Source organism: Oryctolagus cuniculus, chromosome 14 (assembly GCF_051225735.1).
Source record: "Oryctolagus cuniculus isolate XC-2025 breed Fujian yellow rabbit chromosome 14, ASM5122573v1, whole genome shotgun sequence".
Lineage (NCBI taxonomy): Eukaryota > Metazoa > Chordata > Mammalia > Lagomorpha > Leporidae > Oryctolagus > Oryctolagus cuniculus.
The window spans coordinates 40,006,411-40,026,157 of record NC_142880.1 but is presented as its reverse complement, the minus strand read 5'-3'; the positions used below and the strand labels follow the sequence as shown (position 1 = coordinate 40,026,157).

At 53.5% G+C, this 19,747-nt stretch overlaps 1 protein-coding gene across 10 annotated transcripts in view; it reads right to left on the bottom strand.

Moving 5' to 3' along the window:
• The window catches only part of ANKRD33B (ankyrin repeat domain 33B), an 81,576-nt gene that overhangs the window by 49,229 nt on the left and 12,600 nt on the right, over window positions 1–19,747 (bottom strand). The window contains exon 1 of one of the 10 annotated variants that reach the window (XM_089312613.1): window positions 17,854–18,093. The exons of 8 other annotated variants lie outside the window; for them this stretch is intronic. The gene's annotated coding sequence lies outside the window, so the exon portion shown is untranslated. Of the gene's footprint in view, window positions 1–17,853; window positions 18,094–19,747 lie in introns of those variants that run through there. One more of the 10 variants, XM_089312614.1, reaches the window with a different exon arrangement.

Below are 19,747 nucleotides of genomic sequence, written 5' to 3'. Positions count from 1 at the left end.
GCAGTTGTGGGGAATCTGGGGAGTGAACCAGATGATGGGAACTCTCGGCCCATTTCTCTGCCTCCCAAATTAACTAAATTTATAAAAGAAGGAGACGCAGGATCCAAGCCCCTCCAGGAAGAGGACATCCCGTCAGCCCCCCACGGGCACCGCTTCGCCACCCCACACGCAGGTGCTGAGAATCCGAACTCCACTGCCGCCCGCTAGAGTGCTTCCCCTGAGGCCCGCCGTCTGGGGAAAGAGACCAGCAAGTAAACAGTGGTGCCGCTGGGCTTGGGGACCACAGCAGGGAGGGGCTGGCACGCAGCCAGGCAGGGCCTCTAGCCACGCCTTGGCTGGAGGCCTCACAGGGAGCGAGCAGGAGGGGCCCAGGCTGCAGCTACAGAGCAGCCTGTGCAAAGGGTCGGAGCTGACAACGAACGGAAATCGGACCAGGACGGCCTTTAGGCGTGGGAACCGTATCCAAAGCAAGCAGAGAACACTGCGGGGTCTCGGCAGGATGCGGCGTGGTCAGCTTTTCTTCCTCACAGCCTGGCTCTCGGGTGGGAGGGCAGAGCCTAGCCACTGTCTTCTATTTTCAAAACATTCTTTAAATACATGCCCCTTCCCGTTTTTAATCTGAGCTGGCAACTCGTTAGTGATTAAGGATGCAACTGAAACTGACATCTGCCTGGCTGACTCAGGGCTGTCAGGGTGGATGGCTGCGCCGTGACATCCCGGGCTCGGGGACGGCTGTTCCGCAGGTGTTCATGAATGTCTTCTCACTTCGCCTTTTTTTTTCAATGTAAAAAATTTAAATTATAACCTTTTCCAAATGCGAAGGTGCTTGATATCATTAGTCATCAGGGATATGCAAAATTAAACCCACAATGCAATACCACCATACACCCACCAGCATGGCTAAAATTAAAAAGACTGACAATACCAAATGTTGGCTAGCGAGGGGAAGGCTCATGTCCCCAGTAAGGCGAGGGAGGAATGGAATGAGAAGAACCAGCCTGGAAAACGGGCAGTCTCTATTCAACAGGTGCCTACCTTACAACCTGGCAATTCCACTCCCAGACACACTCACAGAAGGAAGACAGAAAGCCACTGCCCACAGAAAGCAGCACACAGGATGCTTACGGCAGCTTTATTTATAACAGTGAAAAACTGCAATCAGCCCAAACACTCAGCATCAAGAGACTGAGTAAGCAAACTCTGCTCAAACTGAGGAATATCGCTTAGCAACCGAAGAATGGAATTCTGGTACGTGTAGCAGCACCAACGGACCTCAAACACATCACACTGAGCGAAACAGCCCCTAGGCCCGACAGCACGCTGCTTGAGCCCCTTTCATGAAATCCAAGGGCATGATGAGAAACGCGGTGAGGGGACCATCGGGAAGTGTTGGCAGAGAACTTTCTGGGGTCACAGATTCATCACACGTGGATCCCAGTGCTGTTGAAATGTGCATAATCACTTGTCAAAATCCACTGACCATGGGGCCAGCACTGTGGCGTTAGTGGGTAAAGCCGCCACCTGCAGTGCCAGCATCCCATATGGGTGCTGGTTCGAGACCCGGCCGCTCCACTTCTGATCCAGCTCTCTGCTGTGGCCTGGGAAAGCAACAGAGGATGGCCCAAGGCCTTGGGCCCCTGCACCCGCGTGGGAGACCTGGAAGAAGTTCCTGGCTCCTGGCTCCAGATCTGCACAGCTCCGGCTGTTGTGGCCAATGGGGGAGTGAACCAGCGGATGGAAGATCGATCGATTGATCGATCTCTCTGCCTCTCTCTCTCTCTCTGCCTCTCCTTCTCTCTCTGTATAACTCTGACTTTCAAATAAATAAATCTTTCAAAAAATCCACTGACCAGTTAGGCACTTCATTGCTTGTCAATTACATCTCAAAGAAGCAATGAAAGCCTCCAAGGACTTAGCCAAGGGAATCAGCATCATTAGTTATGAGGGAAATACAAACCTAAACCACAGCGAGATGCCACTTCACACCTGTTAAGATGGCTACCACCTAACCCTCCCCCCCAACCACACACACAGAAACTGACCAGTGACGGCCAGAGCATGGAGAAACTGGAACACGTGCACAGTGCTGCTCGAATCTAAACTGGTGCAGCCATGGTGGAAACCAGTGTGGGTGTCCCTGTGAAAGCTTAACAGAGAATTACCACACGATCAAGCAACTCCACTCCTAGTTATTCAAGGATTGGAAGCAGGGACTCGAACAGATATGAGGACACCACGCTCACAGCAGTATCAGTCCCAAGAGCTGACTGCAAACACACCTAATATCCACCAACAGGCAGAAGAGTTAGCAAAATGTGCACATTCACGCAACAGACCACTCCCAGCCTTGAAAAAGAAGGACATCCTGACACCTGCCACAGCCAGATGAGCCTTGAAAGCACCATGCTGAGTGACACAAGCCTGACGTAAGAGGACACACTGCAGGATTTATGTGCAATGCCTAGAATAGTCGCAAAGACAGAATCTAGGTTACAAGTCACCAGGGGCTCAGATGAGGAGAGACGGGCAATCAGCTATTGCTTAACGGTTGCACAGTTTCTGTCCAGGGTGATGAAAGAGTGGCGATGGCAACACAATATGGTGACGTAATTAATGCCACTAAATTCTACACTGCTTACAAGGACCAATTTTGTGGAAGACATATATATATATATTTATAACTTAAAATAATTAGTGGAATATTCCAAAAACCATTGAGGTGCATGCTTTAAATGGGTGAATTGTATAGCATATGAATTATACCTCAATAAAGCTGCCCAAGAGGGAAAGCAGCACATCAACAAGGGGTAAATCTCCCGACACGGCCCTGAGGGGAAGAAGCCAGCACCAGAGCACCTGCTGCGCTGCCACCAGGTTCCGAGCCGGCTACACCAGAACACGCTGACAGGTGTCTGCACGGCAGCAGCACTGCGCAGGGTGGGCACCGGCTAGGAAGGGGCAAGAGGGGCTCATGTGGGTGTGGAGGTGTCCCTCACCTGAGGCTGGAGTGCCTGCACAGGTGCACACGTCCGTCAGAATCACCCGGCTGCTCATTCAGGATCTGTGCACTTTAGGTTCTACCTCTGTAAAGTACCAGGTGTTGTTAACATTAAATAATGCTTAAAAAAAAAAAAAAAAAGGCCCTGAGAGTGCTGGGAAGGGCAGAATGAGGAGGAGGAATCCAACTGGAAGGCTCCCAGCAGGGACTGGAGCGCAGAGGACCCCTGGATGAGGCACTGGCATCACGGGGCTCACAGGATGCAAATTAGAAGCAACTGAGATGGAGAACAGGGGGGTAGTCAGTAGCCACTGGGTGCCTGGGAGGCCTCTGCCCAGCACAGAACAGCAAACCCGGCCCTCCTGGCAAACACACCAAGGTCCAGACACCCAAACCGAAGGGAAGGAAAACCCCACACAAGACCCATCCCATTCAGATTCCAGGTCCATACTAGAGGGCAGAATTAACTTCTCAATAACGTTATGCTGGGACATAGTGAAGCCATTCTGTTGTTTCCATTTGTTTTGTTTTTCCTGGCCCAGAACATCCTGTCCAGCTTATGCCAAGAACAACAGATCCCCGAGGCGCACAGGAAAACAGGACCTCTTCCAACTTCCGAGCCTGCGAACGCAGCTTCAGGTTTGCCCTGGATCTTGTTCTGCAGGTGCAGGCCATCCCACCTGCTCCCGGAATGCAAAAACTGGAGGAACAGACAACGGCTTCCAGGGTCCTGCTCGTATGTAAGGCGGCTACGAGAAGAGGCAGCAGCAAACATCCGGGGCACAGTGGGGAGGTGAGGCCAGAGAGGCCACATCCCAGCCAGTGGCCAGGCCAGGCTTTGCCCCACCCACTCTGTCACCCACTGACTATCTAGAGCAGGCTGAACTGTGCCCACTGCTCCCCACGATCTGTCTAGGGTGGCCTTCCGTTGGAAACAGGGTCCCGGCTGGCCAGGACCAGAGACAGCAGACAGACACTCGGATGCCAAACCACAGGATGGCTGAGGCTGCCACAGGCCAAAGAACACAGGGCCCCGCCGGGAGCCAGCAGAGGGGAGGAGAGGGCCCCCAAGAGCCCTCCTGGACTTCAGACTCACATCTGGGCGGGAAGAGAATTCACCGCAGCAGCCCTGGGAACTGAATCCCCGCCGACGCTGCCCAGGCTGGCCCTGCCCCCCTGCCCTCGGCTCCTGCCCGCGCTGGCCCCATCAGACCCCTGCACCCCCTCTTCACGCTCACACGGCCCACTTCTTACAGGGAATGACCTTCAATGCTTCCTCCCTGCAACTCCTGAGCCACCTTGGACAGGAAAAGCCTAGGGCTGGCCCCTGGCCCACACTGTCCCCTGGCTGGGAATTCGGCCTGGCCTCAGCCACTGCCCTCCTTCCCGCCCTGCGGCTGACCCCCTCGCAGCCAGGGCACTGCAGGGTTCTCACTCAGCACCCCTAAGCCAGGGCCCCAGTGCAAGCCATCCAGCCGCAGGCCTGAGCAGCTGCCCTTCCTGAGCCCCAAGTCCTCTGCGGTGCTCCTGGGTGCCCAGCCCCAGACAGCACACAGGCACCAAGTGCAAAGGTCAATGTCACTGTGGAGTGAACTACATACACAGAACATCACTCACAGTCCACTCACAGAGCTCAGACTATAACCTCTTACGCTTATGTAGTCTCCAAGGCAGTATACAGAAATAGTGTCTGCAAACAGAATTCTGTCGGCACGGGTTCAAGTCCCAGCTCCACTCCATCCTGCTAATGTGCATCCTGGGAGGCAGCAGGTGATGGCTCAAGTAGTTGGGTCCCTGCTGCCCACACAGGGGACATGGACTGGGCTCCCAGCTCCTGCTTCCAGCCTGGCCCCGCCTTGGCTGTTGCGGGCACTTGGTGAGAGAGCCCGCAGATGGGAGATCTCGGTCTCCCTCTCTCACCTGCTTGCTCGCTCTCTCCCTCTCTCTATCTCTTTGCCCTTCCCACATTAAGTGGCCTGGCTGTCTCTCGGACTAGACTGAAGAGCAGCCTTCCACATGGTCAGGAGTGATGATGGATTTGGACTTTCCCCATCTCTAGGCAAGGCGGCAGACAGGTTCATTAAAGTCACCTCCCAATATTTTAGGGTTTCTGGAACCCACCCCGACAGCGGAATCCACAGATGCTCAAGTGCTTCATATAAGATGGCAGACAAGGGCCACTGTGGTGCGGCAGCAACTGAGCCGCCGCACGAGATGCTGGCCCCTATCTCAGAGGAACCTTTTGAGTCCGGGCTGCTCTGCTCCCTAACCAGCTCTCTGCTAGTGCACCTGGGAAAGCAGATGACGGCCCCTGCTACCCACGGGAGAGGCCCAGATGGAGCTCCGGGCTCCTGGCTTTGGCCCGGCCCAGACATTGTAGCTATCTGGGGAGTGCACCAGCAGAAGAGATCTTTCCCACTCTGTCTCTCTCCCACTCCTCCATTAAATAAATACACAAACCTTTAAAAAAAAAAAAAAAGGCCTCATTTCCCACGAGGTCTATTAAAAATCACAATCCTTAACTTCTGCCTTACCCCCCACATAAATCCACTATTCTGATTTTAAAAAATCAAATTAAAAATATAGAAAGATACAAGTACATTTAAAGAAAAAGCAGCTAAGGGAGGGGGTGAGGGGGAGTAGCAATTTACTCCCCACATATAAAGAAGAGATGCCGCCGGGCCACTCCCCCACTTATTCTAGCTAATCCTCTCCCAGTGGTGGTTAACTCCGCTCCCTGCCTCAGGGGACTCCAGTCAATGCCACTGCTCTGAGGGCAGGCATTTGCTCCCAGCATTTGCAAAAACTAAGATCCAACCATGCTGTGCTCAACACACCTCGCAATTTACCTACGGTCACTCCCCCAGGCACCTGTGAGCTCACTGTGCATCTGCAGGGAACTGTGGCTGGCCAGGGAAATGGACAGAGCAAAAAGCTTGCGAATGAATCCCTGTGATGTAATCGCTGTGCCTTCAGAACGACGGAAACTGAACGCAAAGAAGAACCATCCAGGCAACCACCATCGCCCAAGAGCCCCCTCGTGCGTGTCACCGACTGGCTCACGGGTGTCTGATTCAGGCTCCCCAACTGCCATCCACTCTTCTGCTCCACGCTCCCCGCTAAAGAGAAGACTTCACGCACAAGAAATGGCCCCGGTCCTGGCTATGCCTCCAGAGCACTGACGAAGAGCTACCACGGCTCCTGCGAAACATTCTTCTTTCAGCGCCATTTCCTAAGTGGTTCCAGAATCAGAGGCAGGGCCAGCGCTGTGGCGCAGTGGGCGAAGCCTCAGCCTGTGGCACCAGCATCCCATGCAGACACCGGTTCAAGTCCTGGCTGCTCCACTTCCAATCCAGCTCTCTGCTATGGCCTGGAAAAGCAGTAGAAGATGGCCCAAGTCCTTGGGCCCCTGCACCCATATGGGAGACCTGCAAGAAGCTCCAGTCTGCTGGCTTTGGATCCACACAGCTACGGCTGTTGCACCCAGTTAGGGAATGAACCAGTGAATTGAAGACCTCTCTCTCTCTCTCTCTCTCTGCCTCTCCTTTCTCTGTGTGTAACTCTTTCAAATAAATAAATATATCTTTAAAAAAAAAAATGACTGCTCTGAGAAGCAGAGTTCTGGGTGAGGAGCCACCACCGTTCACCGCAGGCCACCTGCAGGACTCAAGTTTCCACCGCACAGACAGGTACCACTCAGACAAAAATGAGGAAGAGAAAAAACCAGAATATTAACAAGAATTTTACAGCACAAATTGATGAAGAAAAAGCAAACGGCCCAACCGGGACAGCAGGCAGAGTACTAACCAGTATCAATGAAAAGGGTTATTACTGAGCAGTAAAGGCGCGCATAGCACATCGTAAATCGAATGCAATGTACAAAAGAACCGAAAAGTTAGGGTCAAAATAAACGTGTGCATGTACATTTATATCTTAACATATTTTACTGATCACAAGACCAGGAAGGGTTTTGAAAGTATAAAAACAACAATATGAGGCCGGTGCTGTGGCTAGTGGGTAAAGAAACCACCTGCGGTGCCAGCATCCCATATGGGCGCTGGTTCAAGCCCCAGCTGCTCCACTTCTAATCCAGCTCCCTGCTGATGGCCTGGGAAAGCAGTGGAAGATGGCCCAGGTGCTTGGGCCCCAGTACCCGCATGAGAGACCTGGAAGGAGTTTATGGCTCCTGGTTTCAGACTGGCTCAGCTCCAGCCATTGCGGCCATTTGGGGAGTGAAACAGCAGATGTCTCTTTCTCTGCCTCTCTCTGTAACTCTGCCTCTCAAATAAACAAATCTAAAAAAATAAGTAAAATAACAGCAAAGAGCCAACAAATATGTGAAATATATAATATGAGCTAAAATATTAATGATATTTAATAACAATGATTTTTTTATTTCATAATTTCACCAAAACCTAGAATGCTCAATTAACAACATTGGAAAAACATCCTCATCCTCCAGGAAGAAATAAGGTTGGAGGTTTACCTGGCATCTTACGCCAAAGCGACTCACTAAAGATGCAGCCATCACCACGCTGGGAGGAAACTTAGATGACTCCTTGCACAACTTGGCTTGGAAAACGCACTTGGAAGCACGGTGGCAGTGCCAAAAGCCATAAAGACAAACACAGATAAATCTGACTACACAAAAATTTGCATCTTCTCAGCAAAACAACAAAGCAAAAAAGGCAAACAACAGGCACGTTCCCTTTGTTGTTGTTGTTGTTAAAGATATATTTTACTTGAAAGACAAAGTTACAGAGAGAGGTAGAGCCAGAGAGACAGAGTTCTTCCATCTGCTGGTTCACGCCTCAAATGACCACAATGGCCAAAGCTGATCCTATCTGAAGCCAGGAGCTTCTTCCAGGTCGCCCATGCAGGTACAGGGATCCAAGGACTTGGGCCATCTTCTACTGTTTTCCCAGGCCATGGCAGAGAGCTGGATGGGAAGTGGAACAGCCGAGACTTGAACTGGTAACCACATGGGATGCCGGCACTGCAGGCTGGGGCTTTAAACCGCTGCAGAGTGCCGGCCCCAGGGACGTTTCATTTCAACGACAGCAGCCCTACTCTTTCACAGAGAACCGCCAGTCAGCGTGAATCCATCTGTAAAATTTCACAGGGAGGCGTCAGACTTCTATGGTCACTCACTACCCAGGAAGAAGGGCAAAGCCCTCACAGGAGCTCCCAGGCTGTTGGCGTTCCACCTCCTGGCAAGTGCTGGTTCGTGAGGCTCGGCGGCAGGGCAGCCACAGGGAAAGCATTAGCCAAGCATCACTGTCTCAAGGGTTAAGCAGGCAAAACCGGAGTTCGTGGCCTTTCCAGGCTGACAGGCTATGCCACAGGTCCAGCTCCTGCAGGAGATCCAGAGGGCTGCCCCTCCAGGGGGGTGAGCCAGAAAGAGACCCCTGACAAAGGCTACAAACTGGCCGGCCAGAAGCTAATCTAAAACTCCCTGCAAGGGGAAAACTTCATCTAGAACTCCTTGGATTTTCATACACGACGTCTACCCCTCAAAAAAATCACCAGACCCATCAGGAGCCAGGACTAAGAGAAAACCAGACAATAAAGAACACCTCCAGTGAAGGTGGCCAACACCAACAAATGGCAAAGGTCGGAGGTCACGGATGTGCCAAAAGACTGCATTCTGATCACTACACATCGTATACGCACATTGCGAAATTCAAGCAAAACATTCCCCAGCTGCTCAGCCAGGCACACACTTGACTGAAAGGCTCGGAAGCACACGAGTCCTGTTCTGGTACATGGAAATGTACCGGAAAAGGCCCACATTGGCACTCAGAGAGAGCCACATGGGAGTCTGGCTCTGAGCGCAGGAAACCAACAGCAACTTACATGATTATGCATAGAGACCGCACAGAAAAACTTGTTCCATAATCAGAGACTGACGATGAGACCTGTTGTTTAGGCTTCTGTTGTCTCATGAACAGGAGGGAAACAGAAAACAAAGCTGTAGACAGACGCACACAGATAGGGTACAGGAGCCCCAGGCACAATGCAGCCCCACAGCACATCAGATGCAATCAGCCACGTGTGACCAGGTCCCAGCCCCAGCCCTGTCTTTCCGTGCCACCCGATGACATAAAGGAGTGGGCGTCTGGCATCGACGAAGACGCCACTAAGGACACCTGTGTCCTACGCTGAAATGCCCAGGTCTGATGCCCACCCTCAGCTCCACGTCCCAGCTTCCTGGGAGTGCAGGCCTGGGAGGCGGCAGGGAATGGCTCAGCTATGCGGGTCCTGCCACTCACATGGGAGAGCCAGACTGAGTTTCTGGCTCCCAGTTTTGAGCTGGCCCAGTCCTAGCCTGCCTTGCTCTCTGAGAGAGAGAGAGAGAGAGAGAGAGAGATTGATTGATTGATTGATTTCACAACTGGCAATGTGTATAGGTGAGCAAGCAACTCCCAAGACCCACAAGGGGGCAGGGCATTTGAGGAAGTGGATAAGAAACCACTTGGGACACTCACATCAGAGTGTCGGGGTTCAAGTCCCTGCCCAGCTCCTGATTCCGGATTCCTGCTACTGTGCATCATGGGAGGCAGCTGGTGACGGCTCAGGTACTCAGGTCCCTGTCATGCATGCGGCAGACCTGGATTCAGTTCCCAGCTCCTGGCCTCGGCCTGGCCCAGCCCCAGCTATTGCAGACATTAAGAGAGTTAGCCATGGGCTGGAAGATCTGTCACTCTGCCTTTCAAACAAATAAATGAAAATTTTATTTAACAGGGCCCAGCGCCGTGGCTCACTTGGCTAATCCTCTGCCTGCAGCGCCGGCACCCCATTCGGGCGCCGGGTTCTCTTCCCAGTTGCTCCTCTTCCAGTCCAGCTCTCTGCTGTGGCCCGGGAAGGCAGTGGAGGATGGCCCAAGTGCTTGGGCTCTGTACCCACATGGGAGACCAGGAGGAAGCGCCTGGCTCCTGGCTTCAGATCAGCGTGGCGCCAGCCATAGCGGCCATTTGGGGGGTGAACCAATGGAGGGAAGACCTTTCTCTCTCTCTCACTCTCTCTCACTCTCTGTAACTCTGTCAAATAAATAAATAATCTTTTTTAAAAAAAGAAAGAAAACTTTATTTAACAAGGGAGACCTACATTAGCAGGATTCAGCCTCCACCTGACTGTTGCTGTCTTTCGGGTACTCGAGGACACACCCCGTGGCTCATGCTCCTCTCAGCCCCCAGTCATTCACAGAGAGCCCGGCACAGGGAAGCCAGCATCAAAGCTGTGTGATGGGAGGAGGCCTGACCAGTGCACCTGCCTCCAGCCAGAAGCAAGGGCAGGGGTGTGTGGCAGGGCGTCCACACAGGTCCCACTGGCCCTCACTCCACGCAGCACCTGTCAGACACACAGCCCCCAGGGTCTCCCCGTCGGCAGGGATGCGCGGCAGGGCCGCAGGAAGCTGCAGCACCCAGTTCTCTCAGTGGCTTTGCTCTCCCCAGGTGGATGCACACACACACTTCATAGACTCCCGTAATCACGTTCACAAACCTCCCACACTCGTGGAAGCGAGCGCTGGGACTTCAAGCCCAACCTGAGAGGCCCCAGCACAGAGGGAGACATCCAGCCAATGCGTGGGGCCCTGGTTTCCACCTGGGTCAGCGTCAGCCTCCGGGAAGCACCAGTGGGGGCGGTGGATGAGCGCGAGGTGGGGCTGATCCAAACGGAACAGAAGCTCACCTGTGCCTGGAGTGCTGTGGCCACTGGAGAGAACACTTCACAGACGCTCATTCCCGAGTGGCACTGGCCTCCTGGCCTCCCTCTACCTCTGTCTGTCTCTGAAGTGAATCTCTAGTCCCCCTCCCCATTCTGGCCTCCTGGCCCTTCTGGAACATTCCATGCTCTCTCACCAGCTCCATCTGACTTGAAGGCCCTTTCCCCCGACTTCTAGACAATCAGACTTCCATTTCTTTGGGAACTGTCTGTGGTTAATTTATTATTTATTTAGTTGAGAGGCACAGAGAAAGGGGTATCTCCCATTTCCTGGTTCATTCCCCCAAATACATGCAACAGCCAGGGCTGGGCCAGGCAGAAGACAGGAGCCAGGAATTCCATCTGGGTCTCCCATGTAGATGGCAGGAATCCAAGTACTTGGGCTGTCACCTGCTACTCCCAGCATGCTATTAGCAGGAAGCTGCATGAGAAGCAACGCTGGGACTTGAACCGAGGCACTCCAACATGGCACGCGGGCACGCCAGGTGACATCTCAACCAGTGAGCCAAATGTCCACCTCTCCTCCGGGTCTTCACGCAAAGCTTCCTTCTCAGTAACAGGAAGATTCCAGCATCAACCCAGCACTCCAGAACCTGGCCTCTACCTGCCCGACGTCGCCTCCTAAACACTTACCCCTCCACTAATCTTTTCTTAAAGATTTTATTTGAGAGGTAGTTACAGACCAGCGAGAGGGAGAGAGAGAAAGGTCTTCCACCCTCTGGTTCACTCCCCAAATGGCCACAACGGGCAGAGCTGGGCTGATCAGAAGCCAGGTGCTTCTTCCGGGTCATCTTCTACTGCTTTCCCAGGCCATAATGGAGAGCTGGATCAGAAGAGGAGCAGCCAGGACTAGAACTGGTGTACATATAGGATGTGAGCCCCACAGGCAGAAGATTAACCAACTGTGCCACAGTGCCAGCCCCTCCAATTTTTAAATTTATTGATTTTTCACTTGTTTTGAAAGGCAGAGAGAGAGAGGGAGAGAATGGGGGTGGGGTGGGGACAGAGATCCTCCATGCACTGGTTCACAGCACAGCCCAGCCCAGAGGAGCCCAGAACTCAACCCAGCTATCCCACGTGGGTGGCAGAGAGGGAGGTACCACAGTCGTCATGTGATGCGCCCCACCCTAGTACACATTAGCAGGAAGCAGGACCAGAAGCAGAGGAGCCAAGCACTCTGACATGCCATGTGGGCGTCCAAGTGCTACCTAAACCACCGCGCCAAACGCCCACCCTGGATCTCAGCTCTCACTGAGTCATCACTCTGTCTTCCACTAAGCTCCCTCTGAGCAGGGGTCTCAGCTCAGCATTCTGCCCAGAATAGCACCAGGCACAGGCACACACGTTCAACCAGCGTCTGCTAAATAAAACTCTGCATTGAAAAGAAACACAGGGCGCAGTGTTGTGGCGGAGCAGGTAAAGCCACCCTCAGATATGCCAGCTTGTGTCCCAGCTGCTCCACTTCCCACCCGGCTCCCTGCTAATGGCCTGGGAACGCAGCAGAAAATGGCCCAAGCGCTTGGGCCCCTGCACCCACAGGGAAGATCTGGATGAAGTTCCTGACTTCAGGTGGCCCAGCTCTGGCCATTGCGGCCATCTGAGGAGTGAACCAGCAGATGGTAGATCTCTCTCTCCCTCTCTGTGACTCTGCCTTTCAAATAAATAAGTCTTTTTGAAAATAATAAGTGCAACTGAATGCAGGGCATTTCTTGTGAGGGTTCTTCCCAAAGGGAGAGCTACAACACAGTGTCTGTGTGAAGTGCTTGCTATCAGTTAACAGAAATCCCTTTGAGTCAAAACCAAATGCATGGGGCTGGCACTGTGGCACAGTGGGTTAACGCCCTGGCCTGAAGCGCTGGTATCCCATATGGGTGCCAGTTTGAGACCCAGCTGCTACACTTCCAATCCAGCTCTCTGCTGTGGCCTGGGAAAGCAGTGGAAGATGGCCCAAGTCCTTGGGCCCCTGCACCCACGTGGGAGACCTGAAAGAAACTCCTGGCTCCTGGCTTTGGATCAGCGCAGTTCTGGCTATTGCAGCCAACTGGGGAGTGAACCATCGGATGGAAGACCTCTCTCTGCCTCTCCTCTCTCTATGTAACTCTTTCAAATAAATAAATCTTTAAAAAAAAATACACTTGGGGACATGCATGCCACAGTCCCCACACAAGAAACGGTCATCCCTGCTACTCATCAGCCTCCTATGCATTAAATCTCCACTGAGCACAGGAGCACTCACCGTGGCACTGGACAAACGCAGCGGGTAACCAGGAAAGGCCGACGGCAGCTGAGCTGCTGCTCCTCCTACACTGAGCAGCTCACTTGCCCTGTGATGACTCAGAGAGGAGAGGAAAATACAGGCCAGTGGCAAGACCGGAGCAACAGCAAACCCCCAATAAGAGACAGAAGTGGCGACAGCGCCGGCAACTCCAATGACAGGTGCTTCTCATCTTATCGACAGGAGCATCGTGGAGCGGCTGGCAAACGCAACTTTCCTAGGAAACCGTGGCAATGCTCCAGCTTCGAAAAGGACCATAAACAGCACCGTCACCCACGTCAACAAGTACATACAACAAAGCTCCTGGTGAGGAAGCAGCAGGTGCGGCCAACACTGCAGACCTCACAGAGGGCGCCTGAATTTCTTCCACGTCCAAAAGCACCCACGTTCCTAACTTGAACCATTCTGCCCTCTTACTCCCTCATCCAGGGATTTTCAGCGCAGTCAGGGGACTGTGCCCTGGGGGACTTCGGACACTGGAGCCGCTTTTTTGCTCTGGCATCCAGCTGGGGAGAGGCCACGAGCTACAGGCATCCCGCGACCCCCAGGGAAGGCATCAGACCCAAATGTCAGCCGTGCCCATGTCAAGAAGTCCTATTCTGTTTTTAGGTGCTTTCAAAGTCAATGACACGTAAGCGGAAGCAGGACACGGTACCCCAGCTCCGTGTGACACGCAGGTACAGACACCAACCACGTGCAGCAAACTCCGCTGGAAGAAGGCATGACCTGAGCAGGGGGAGGGACTTCCCTCGGGAGCTGAGCAAGCTTCGAGAGAGAACCTCGGGCAACGCTTACAAAGCAAAGCAGAACGAACGAGTCTCTTAGAGGAGCTGCAAACTGAGATGAGATGGTCCAGGGCCAGAGAGAAGCCATGCAGAGGCAAGTCCACGGAAGGGGAGAGTCTCTGAGAGTGGCCTCGCAGGGGAGGGGAAGGGAGGGGAGTGCTAGGGCACGCAAGTCGCTCAGCTTCTGTGACACACAGGGGAGCATTTGGAGGACTATCCTGATGGGCCCTGCAGGAGTTTCCAAAGACAATATCGTCATCACAGACGAAGATAAAGCCAGAAGCGGTAATAGCACACATGACACAGAGCAAGAGACTCCAGGAGGAAATGGGAACCCCCGCCAACAACGAAAAGCGGGAGAAAGGTGGTTTGACTCCAGGCTTGCAAATACGAGCAGCCAGGACTGGCCATGTAACGTGCAGCCCCAGTGCACAGGGAAAACGCAGGTCCTGGTTCCAAACCACTCAGAACTTCAGAGTAGCAGCAGCATGGCACACCAAACACGGGGCCCTTACAAGCGTGGGCCCGTGGACTGCACAGGTTCCACCCAGGACGCCAGCCCTGGAGGCCACGCGGCAGGGAGAGGAGGAGAAGCTGGGAGAAGGAACCCTGCCACTGACTCCAAGGGTCAGCAGTCCCAGGCAGAGCTGGCGTCAGCTGCAGAGACAGGGCGGGCGCTGTCTCTGTGCGCTGCCGGCACAGAACTCCGCTAAGGGAGTGTGCACCACTTGGGGCTCTTGGGGACACAGCCAATGGGAGAGGAAGCCAAGAAGAGATTTACGTTAAGGAATCAGCTCATGCAACGACAGGGGTTAGCAAGTCCGCAACCCGCAGGGCAGGAGCTGAAGCTCAGGCAACCCCGGCTGACGGGACGAGGCCCACCTGCACTAGGGAGGGGACCTCTCTGACTTCAAGTCCTCCGACAGCAGATGGCAGCCACAGGCACAGATCCTGGGTGCCAGGGCCCAGCCCTGCTGATGCAGAAGACCCTAAGGGACGAGGGTTTCAGTCCAAGGCAAGAGCCTCGGAAAAGAGGCAACCATGGACGCCCGACGGTCCAGAGGCGGCCAGGAGGGGGCGGCACATGGGAAGCCCCAGTGGGCGCTGGGGTTGGAGGAGGAAGCTGTGGCGGCCAGGACCCCAGCCGCAGGCCTTGCCGAGAGCTCCCAGGAGGTCAGGCTTGGCTCCACTTCCCCTCTGACCCTTTCTACCCACAGGCTGAAGGCTCAGCCCCCAAGACTGCCCCCACCCATCGGAAGCCCCAAGTTGTTGTACCCGTGCTTCCGGCCAGTTATAAATGGGGTCCCCACCACCACCCCACCTGAGTCCAGTTAATTCACTTGGGAGCACACAGCTCCCACGCCCTCCAGGGACTTCCACTTGTTTGGCCACCCCCAGGCTCCCTGCACCCTGTCCTGGGTTTCTCTGGAGGCTTCGCTGCAGCACCTGCACCATGACTGTGGACTGGTGGGGAAGAGGGCAGGGAGCAGGATCTCATGACCTCAATCTGACCCTCAGGAGCAAGGAGGGTCTTAGGCCCTCTCATCTGACTTCTACAGTTGCCCTGCAGAGGGACTCACAAGCAGGAAACCTGGGGAAAGCACAGAACCTACATACACACACACACACAACAGCACAGCGTGCTTGGGGAGAACTCCAGCCGTCACACGGGGATTTACAGGAATCGAGGGTGCCATGCGAGCAGGTAGACCGGACAGTTGTCCCACGAGGCATGAGGCATGAGGCAGGCACTTCCCGTGGTGGGGTGAATGCCACAGTCGTTTAATGATGAAAATGTCAAAGGATGCTGACACAAAGACACGAGGCTCTACATCTCCTTGTATAAAAATCCCTCTAGGACTGACAGAGATCGGTACGTGAACTAGAACAGCGGTTGCCCGCAGCCGGGGGAGGGCACAGGCACCCATGGAAGGGCACGAGATTCTCGCTGCCCACACACACTTGCAAATATGCCAAGACCCAGGGATCTGCAGGCTCCACGTGGCGTGAACACTGCTACATCACCAGAGCTGCGTGTGTAGAAGACTCCTTTTTCTTCACTTTCCCTTTCAAATTACTTATTTTGCACCTGGGGATTTCCCATTACTTACAACTTTAATGAGCTTTTTTTTTTCCTGTTTGGAGGCAGTCTATGATTGCTTAATTGTAATCAATTTTATTCATTGAAACATGAAAAAAACACAAAATAGGATTCCATATTGTTAGGCCTGTATATCATCTACTTGAGATTTTCAAGGTAGAGACCTAGGATTTTTTGAGTGAAAGTAACTTTTTGAAAGTTTTACACATGTGATTCTATTCCAGTAAAATGACACACTTTTTCACAAGAAGAAATATATTAGAAATAAGTAACTATGTTATTCCTTCAGCATTCAGTACTATGTTTGGATAACAAACTCAGGAGTATCCATTCCCTCGGAAAAGTCATTACTCAACAGGAAACACAGCCAAGGTCCATGGCCACAGTCCATTTGCAAACAGGAAGCTGGAATCCGATGCACACAGAAGGTTGACAGGCACTTTTTATTATTTTAATATGAACTAAAATCAGGAAATTTTTAAAAATTGGTTAAGAGAACCCTAAATTTCTGGGAATATTCCTGGAGTCACTGTCTAAAAAATAAGACATGTTCTGTTTTTGTTTTGTTTTTAATTAACTGGATACACTTGTGCCTCACTACAAACAAACCCAAGGCATACAGATTTGTTTGCACCCAAGAAATTCAAAACTGATTATTTCTATTAAAAGCAAATTCATAGACTCCTGCAGCCCACGCTGGAGTAACTGGGCTCCAGGTTCCCCCCAGTGCAGACCCTGGGAGGGAGCAGTAACAGCTCTGGTAGTTAGCGTCTCACACACACAGTGTTTCCTAAGAGAAGCTGAAGCCCTCCCACCCCCCTTCCCCGACCACAGGCCACCCACATGGGAGGCCTGCATTGAGTCCCTGGTTCTGACTCAGGCCTGGCTTAGCCCCAGCCATTACAGATGTGTGGGGAATGAACCAGCCCACGGGAGCTCTCCATCTCCCTACCTCTCTGATGAATCAACTAATTAAAACCAAATTCACCGTGGCTTCCCTTGCGTGGCCTAAGTAACTGATTATTTTTACAGAAATGTATTTCTTCTTTGCTTTTCACATACAGCAGTGGAAGCTGAACCCCCAATTCCAGTGCTCCCCATGGGGCCGTCCCTGATCAAAGGCTCTCCTGTTTCCCAAAAGCCCCTCACGAAGGCAGGTGACAGATGTCCTATCTCACAAACGCAGCCAGTCTCAGGGACAAAGGCCAGGCCCCCGCTTCCCTCCCCAGGGCCAGGTAGCATCAGGTAACCCACGGCCTCCCTCCCAAGTGGGACCATGTGACCACTACAGCCAGCAGGGCCCTGGGCTTCCCTGCGTGTGCAGCCCCCACGGGGCAGCCTCACTGGGTGACCGACCATGTGGGTTTGCCGGCCCAGGGGTTTCCCAGAAGGTGGGACTTTCAGCGCTAGCCCAGGTCACACAACAAGGCCAACGCTCGACGGCAGAGAGCAGCCCCTGTGTGGATCCCATGTAGCACGCAGAGGGCGAGCCCCCCGAAGCTCCTCTGATGGAAACTGAATCCCCAAAGTCCTGTGTTACTCAGAGGTGGGGCCTTTGTGAGGTCACTTGGATGGGGGGGGGGTGCAACAGCATCGGCTCCTTTGGAAGAAGAGGAAGGGCCAAGGGGACAAGGCGGCCCTCAGCTGCGGCCAAGCTCCAGCTCGGGGACTTCCCAGCTCCAGAGTGGGGAGCTGAGAAAACCTCTGCTGTGGGGACTGGAGCCGCGGCGTAGTGGGTAAAGCCGCAGCTTGCGAAGCAGGTTCAGGTCCAGCTGTTACGGCCCTTTGGTGAGCAAACCAGTAGATGGAAGACTTGTCTCCCTGTCTCTGTAACTCTGCCTTTCAAGTAAATAAAATAAATCTTAAAACACACACACACACACACACACACAACCTCGACTATGCATTTCCCAATCGCAGGCATTTCATTACAGCAAAACAAACGGCTTAAGAGAGAGGCTGCACAGACCTCAGAGACGATCTAAGCCAGGACACGCAGGGGACGCACCAGGGCGGCTCTGTCACAGGCTCTGAGCTTCGGGACAGATGCCGCTGACAAGTGACAGCAGGGACGCGGCTCCAGCAACAGAAGGAGTCCCTGTGGCTGCAAGCTGCATTGAAGGTCCCCACTGAGGCCGACAGAGCTCGGCTCAGCACACAGAGAGCATTTCCTAGAAACCTGCTCGTTATCTGACAGAGCGAAGGCCCAACCCCAGTGCCAGGAAAACTGACCAGAGCCGTGTCACTGTCGCTATTTTTAGCAGATGACTGTTAGCCCTTGAGTTTTCAAATACAGCAGAGAGAAGGTCTAGGAGGAAACAATACTACCAGGCGGGACAACATCAAAGGAAACCTCAGGGTTCCGGCACCAGACAGGGACGGGCCCTGCCAGGCCCAGGGCGACCAGGGCTCAGACCCCCGGGGTTCCTTGAAGGACTTGTGCTCCAGGAGAGTGTGCCCAAGGGGCCACCCTTCGCCTCCTTGAAATTCTCTCCTCTCCCGGCTTCCATGGGACTGAGACCCTTTGATTGTCCTCTAAGCCCCAGCCTGCTTCTGTTCAGCTTCCTGGGGCAGTGTCTCGGTCTCCACGCACCTATAGAGCACAGGTGCCCCAACATGCCCTGGGACGCCCCAAGATGCACCAGGTGCAGCCCACCTCCTCCTCTCCCCTGTGCCTTCGTCTTCACCACGGCACCCAGGGAGATGCACCCAGAGACACAGCTCCGTTCCCCGCATGTCTGCTGCGAGGCAGGCAGTTTCTCTGTGACCGACATGGTCGGCCTAGAACCCATCGGAGGTGGTGCTGCCGCCTAGACCGGGGTGCAGAGGAAAGGGAGGATCCGAGGACCATGGCGCCTGTCCAGGACCCAGTAACGCAGCCAAGCCCCTATCTTTACGCACCAAGCCCTACGTCTGCCCTGAGAAAAGTCCCAGAGCTCCTCCTGCGACAGCATCCAAGCAACCCAGGCAGTTTCAGAATGCAAACTGATTCAGCAGCTCAGGCTCCTGCACCCAGGTACCGCTCCCACGGACACTGCTGCTGCGGCTCCAAGGGTTCCTGCGGGTCCAACCCTGCTTCCATTTCCAAGGTGAATTCCAACTACACTGCTGGTCAGGCTGCTGGTGAGCAGAACCGCACGCTGACTTCACTGGGAAAGTTACAGACCGCATGAATTTGCACCTTTTGCACTCCCCCACCCCGGAGGTCACATCTTGCACAACTGGAGTGCAATAGCAAGGCCACACACGTGACATGGCCGCAATCCACGGAGCTCAGCTGGGACTTCACCTGCAATAAGTGCAGCTAGGTGCCGTGTTTGGTTTTATGCAATTTTTGAAAATTTATTTATTCTGAAAGTCAGAGTTACAAAAAGGAGAGAGACAGACAGGTCTCCCATCTGCTGAGTCACTCCCCAGTGACTACAACAGCCAGGGCTGGGCCAAGCTGAAGCCAGGAGCTTCCTCTGGGTCTCCCATGTGGACAGCAGGGGCCCAAACACTTGGGCAGTCTTCCACTGCTCTCCCAGGCCAACAACAGGGAGCAGGATGGGAAGTGGAACAGCCAGTCACGAACTGGCACCCATATGGGCTGCCGGTGTCACACTCAGAGACTTTACCTGCTACGCCACAATGCCGGCCCCGGATTTAGGCAATTTTAAGACATGTGTATCTTCTGTCACCAGCTGTCCCCTTGTAGCAATGCGCCTTCCCTCCCCAAACCTAATCCCAAAATCTCTAATCAGGTTTCCCTTTCTACTAATAATAACTGCATTATTTCATGAATGTGACATAAATGGAATGGTACAGCCTACAGTCTTTTGAGATTACTCTTCTCACTTAGCATAATTCCCGGGCCTCCCTTT